The sequence below is a fragment of the Suncus etruscus genome, chromosome 3, assembly GCF_024139225.1.
Source record: "Suncus etruscus isolate mSunEtr1 chromosome 3, mSunEtr1.pri.cur, whole genome shotgun sequence".
NCBI classification, from domain to species: Eukaryota; Metazoa; Chordata; class Mammalia; order Eulipotyphla; family Soricidae; genus Suncus; species Suncus etruscus.
Window position 1 is genome coordinate 157,633,270 of NC_064850.1, and position 6,114 is coordinate 157,639,383.

General features: G+C 34.1%; 1 non-coding gene across 1 annotated transcript; it reads right to left on the bottom strand.

The window, feature by feature from the left end:
• Nucleotides 1-4,425: 4,425 nt before the first annotated feature.
• On the bottom strand, nt 4,426-4,532 carry LOC126005715 (U6 spliceosomal RNA). The gene has a single exon (XR_007494753.1). It is a non-coding gene; the product is annotated as a U6 spliceosomal RNA (small nuclear RNA).
• Nucleotides 4,533-6,114: the final 1,582 nt, after the last annotated feature.

The window sequence follows — 6,114 nt, forward strand, 5'->3', positions numbered from 1 at the left end:
AGAATCATAAATGTGGCCCTTATTTGATATTTATTTTAAGTACTTACGTAAAAAGTTTTTGTATTCCCTAGTTCTGAGCCATCTTCTGTCCTGGAATCTAAAACAACTACTTTACTATGTCTTTCCTTAAATAGTCATCATTAAATATGCTATCTAATTCTACAATTTTGGGTACTTGTTCTTGTAGATTCAATGTAAATCCATAAACCATTAAATGAGATCTAGTTGTTAACAAAGCTTATTTTTAGGTTTAAGCACACATTAAAAGAAAGATGTTTTAAGAAAACAGGTTTGTCATCCTCACAGGCTAAATGTATATTTATTTCTATAAAATTACAAAATGCGGTCTATCTTTTCAAGCAGTATCTATAGCTGAGAATTGGGTTGAAGCCAAATGCTGAGAATGTTGTGAAGGGAATTAAGGGTAATCCAAAAATTATACGCTGGAAAAATTCACCTCCGCACCTGGAAAACTAGTTTAAAAGATCTTGGAAGGTGGAACACAAATCATCTGGGAGATCAAAATTTGTTAGACATAAATCAGCTTGTGCTTTACAAATGCAAATCATTCCCTCTGTGCCTTGAAAAAATACTTTATGATGCTTAACAAAGAGTAAATAAAGTAGGCTTGCCAGATGTACCCAATTTAGACTTTCAATGCCTCTTAAAACAAATATTTTTATCTTGAGTATCACCTGACAGTAGGAATCTGTGGCTGTTTTTAGAGAGCATACAAGAATCTTTCTTGCCATCTGGTCTGTTGAAGGTCCAGCTTGACCAGAATCCCCAGTTAGTTGCCACCCATGGAAAAGTTTACTTCTTGTTGCAGGTCAGTTCCCAAGAACGTACTGATTCTTGCATCAAAAGGAGAGAAGAGTAAGTTCTGTCAATAATTTAAAGCTGTAAACATGGGAAAATACAAAATTCTTAAAACTGTCTCACAGCTAAAAGGACAGAGCCATCTGCTTACTTGAAACGGTTCATGCATTTAATTGATTATTTATAAAAAAAAAACGAGAAGGAAATTGTGGAAATGCTGATAATAAATACCTAAAGAAGACAAAGATCCTAAGATATTAATGCAAATAAACGTAGACACAAGTCATAATTAAGTCCTAATTCTAAGATTATGTGTGAAATATTAACACAAAAGGAAGCTCAAAACAATGAGCACAAATTCTTGATAGAGGTTGTCAGTGAAGGTGACATGGAGCAGACATAATTTTGTCCTAAAATGGGATACAATGGATTTGGACAAATTCAGGATTCTTTGTTGCATAATCATTTTAGATAACACATGCATATTAAAAATAAAGTAGTAAAGTACTTTGTTAAAGAAATTACACTAAAGAAGCTGAACTCATCTCAATTTCAGGAAAAGCAAGCTAGAAAAACTCAAGAAACATAAGCATATAAACAAACAAACAAGGTCGGAGAGATAGTATGGAGATAGGGTGTTTGCCTTGCATGCAGAAGGATGGTGGTTCAAATCCAGGCATCCCATATGGTCCCTGAGTCTGCCAGGAGCGATTTCTAAGCATACAGCCAGGAGTAAACCCTGAGCGCTGTCAGGTGTGACCCAAAAATTAAAAAATAAGATGTGTCCATCATATTAAAATATGTCAATAATTAGGGCCAGAGGGGTGGCACAAGAGGTAAGGTGCCAGCCTTGCCTGTGCTAGCGTAGGACTGACTGAGGTTCCATTATATGGTGACCCATATGGTCCCCCACACCAGGAGCGATTTCTGAGCGCATAGCCAGGACTAACCCCTGAGTGTCACCAGGTGTGGGCTCCCCCAAATAAAAGAATGTCAATGATTAAAACAGCTACCAGTAAGTACATTAAGGAAAATTCATGTTTAAATGGGACATAAGAGGAAGACAAGAACAAACGCTATTAAAACAAGGATGTCGACTAGGCAATGAATGATGTAAAGATAAGTCGATATTGATCTTGTAAGAATAAAATGGAATCCATATATCACTTCACATAAGAGGATACAATGCAAATATCTACACTTAAATATGCAAAATAAAATAATTGGTGTAATATTGAAGGAATGAGAAATTTAATTTTAGTACAAAATTATGAGTTTTTTATACTCTACAAAATGTTAGTAGATTTAATAAAAGGTAAATTCCATGAGAACAAAATTTTAGAAAGCAGGGTTAAAAAACTATAAACTCTCCAGGAAATATTCTTTCTCTTCAGATAGATATGTTTACACAAACATATAAATACCTATATAGGGGAAAGAGTGATAGCACAGGGATAGGTTGTTTGTGTTGGACATAGCTGACCTGGTTCAATCCCCTTCATCCCATACGATCCCATGAGGTTGCCAGAAATAATTTCTAAGTTCAGAGCCAGGAGTTACCTCTGAGTGCCATTGGGTGTGGACCAATAACCAAAATAATAAAAATAAAATAAAATATCTACATGTTTATAGGTAAGTAGGAAACAAAGAATTTGAGAGTACAGAAAGGCAGATAAAAAGAATAAAATGTGGGGCCAGAGCAATAGCACAGTGGTAGGGTGTTTGCCTTGCATGCAACTAACACAGGACTGACCTGGGTTTCATCCCAAACACCCCAGATGGTCGATTTCTGAGTGCATAGCCAGGACTAACCCCTGAGCATCACTGTCACAGGGTGTGCCCCTCCAAAAAAGGATAAAATGAGTGAGGGAGAAAAAGGGAATATAATAAAATTGTTAAATATTTTAAGTTATACTTAATTTAATAAAATATTTAGCCTACCTAACATATAATTAAGGTGAATTGATACTTGACATATATAAATTTCTATTTTTCCATTTGAAAAATACAAGTTTCCTAACTTGCTGAGTTGCTAAAGTGTGAATAGGGTAGTGAAAAGACTGATTTCTTTTAATGGTGTATAAAATAGTATATAGTCTTCAAGCCAGTGATTCAGCTATGGGATTCTATTTACTGGAACTATTTTCCATTTTAAATGCCTTATGTTAGAAGAATAGTTGAGCAATATAATAGCAAATAAAATTCACTTTTTGCTATTGTCATTAGTACATAAAAAACTTCAAAATGTTACAATTAAAAAAAAACTTTTAAAGTTAAGAAGCCATCCAATTTATTCTTTTAAGTTGCAAAGTATATTGGGGAAATATTTTAATAAATGAATTCATAAAAATTTTAATGTCATAATTTTCTCATGAATTTAAAATAAGAAAAGGGGGAAAGATACTAATGAACATGTATAACTTTTTAGAAAATTAAGATTCCTTAAAATTGATGTGTATTCTTAATAATTTTGTAATTTTGGAAATACAAAACTAGTAATGATAAAAAAGGATGAAGTTGATATCAACAAATATAGTAATGACTTGCATCCTATATTAGAACAAAATACATTTTTATTTGTCCATGCATACCTATTGTAACAATAGGTACAAGATGTGTCAAAAAGACAATAATAATTTATTATAAATAAAAATTATGTATTTAAATTACAAAAAAGTACATTTTCATTTTTGAGGCCGTGTTTTCACTTTAAATTTTCATGGAACTTAAACATAAAAGGATTCAAGTGTTTACTTAAATTAATTGAAGCCATATGTTTAAAGCAATTATTCTTAGTAACTTAATTTTCATGAAAATCATTACCAATACTATCTCAGGAAGAACTCAAAGGACTATAGTCATGGAGGTCAGAGTTTCTCCTGTCACTATATAGGCCTTGACCATGATTATATCATTGGACCCAAGTACTGCACCAAACAATGAACACTGTCTATGAACTAAAGGTGACTACCAGAACCAAAGAGAATTTTACAGGCATACCTCTCATCCAAGGCAAAGCACACACACACACACACACACACACACACACACAAACACACACACATACACACACCTGAACTGTTGTAGGATCAGGGCAATATATTACATGGGTTAAATATTCAATTCCCAAGCTCTCACATAGATAACTTTAGGTCTAGCTCAGCTCCAGTTTGAACCAGAGTAAATAATTGGGAACATAAGTAAATGAAAAACTAAAAACTTTCAAAGCTAAAGTTATTGATACTAACAAAATATAGTCCTACTATCTTTATCTGACATTCACCCTGATGAGTTAGAAACTCAGAAGGTATAATTTAACGATCATTGATGCCAATGTTTTGAATATACTTCCAATCAGATATACTTTTCCAATTTCAGAAAAATTTAAGTACTATTTCATGATTATCTTTCAAGTTATATTATATTGCTGTTCTTAAATTCATAAAAAGTACCTACAAACTCAGAATGGCATCTCATAAATTCAGTGGATAAGTTATTGACCATGTAGTTTAAAATAGTAATATAGATGTTATAAAAATAATATAGTAGGTGAGATGCTTGTCTTGCATATGACTGACCTGGGTTTAATTCCTTTTTTTTTTTAATAAAAATTTGGAACGCTTCACGAATTTGTGTGTCATCCTTGCACAGGGGCCAGGCTAATCTTCTCTGTATCCTTCCAATTTTAGTATATGTGCTGCCAAAGCGAGCACTGGGTTTAATTCCTAACATCCCATTTGGTCAACCTCTGCTTGCCAAGAGTGATCCCTGAGTAAAGAACCAAGAGTAAGTTCTGATTACTGCTGGTAGGTCTATCCCCTCCACCCACCAAAAAGAGATTCTAAAAAAGGGTCTAACTTAAAATGAAAAGAAAAAGAAAAAGAAAAATGAAAAGAAAATATACTATTTCTGTAGCACAGTGTAACTAATGCAGTAAAAGTCTGATAACAGGGGAGGAGGTACGTGCATGATTAAGAAACCTCTAAAAGAAGAGGAGCATGGGTCAAACAATTTTATTTGTCATATAAGTGAGTCTTTCTTTGAAAATAATGAGTCAGACAATTTGAATAAAAGTGTGAGACCCCCAATGTTGTCTGTCTATTGAGTGAGTCATGCCATCAAATATCACTATCTAAATGCAATTATGCTCTTTAGAAAGCATATAATATTCTTTATGGAAAAAATTATCAATTGCCATTTATTCACCAGCATTTTTCTCTTAAATTGTAACATTGAATAATATGGCTAATACACTAATAAGACCATATGTGGGATGAAAATGTGACCTGGATCTCAACCCCTCCCCCAAGAATATCTCAAAAGATTTATGAAGGTATCTATATTTTTGTATGTTTAATACCACAATAGTTATACTTCTTAGAGTGTTCATTTTCAAAGGTAAAGGTAGCCTCGTTCATCTTTTATATTTATTAATTTTTTATTTTTTATCTTTTTTTGTTTGTTTGTTTCTTGTTTTGGGGTCACACCCAGTGATGCTCAGGGGTTACTTCTGGCTACACACTCAGAAATTCCTCCTGGTTTGGGGGACCTTATGGACACTGGAGAGATCAAACCTACATGAGCGTGTGCAAGGCAGATGCCCTACCACTGCACCATCGCTCTGGCCCCTTAGACTTTTTTATCTTTATTTGTTTATTTTATACATATATTTTCATTTCACTTGTTTTGGTTTTGCTTGTCACACAATTCTAGAAGAAGAAGTCATGCTTGGGATAAAAGCTCTGGTCAAAAATAGGACACAAAGATTGTATAGCCTAATATTCTTACTCACAAATGCACCAGCAATATAATATGGCACCATTTCCTTCTGCATAGGCATACTAAAAGGAAATCTTATGTATAAAAACAAGCTCTTAACTACTAGGGATAAGAATCCATACATTTTATAATACAAGGGCGTCTCCCACCCTGAACATTTGTCATCGGGACTCATCTTAGAATCAGTGTAATCAGACAGTGACTGTCCAACCCTGAATCCCAGATCCCAACTTTAGAACTGACACAGTTCCTTGCAACAACACGAGGAATCAAGCAACCTTCAGGAAATGCCCACTACCGCTCTGGCACAAATTGCGCCAAGTTGATATGACAGCTTGAGAATGAGAAAACAGAAAAGACCTGATCTAAGAGCAGATTGCCCTACCTCATTACCTCAATTACCTCATTACCTAACGGTAAGAAGAAATCAATAGACTCTCTATCTGTGGATTTGTGCAAGATCACTAACTACAGAAGACTGACTTTGACAACTGTGACTAAGCAGCACTTTACCCG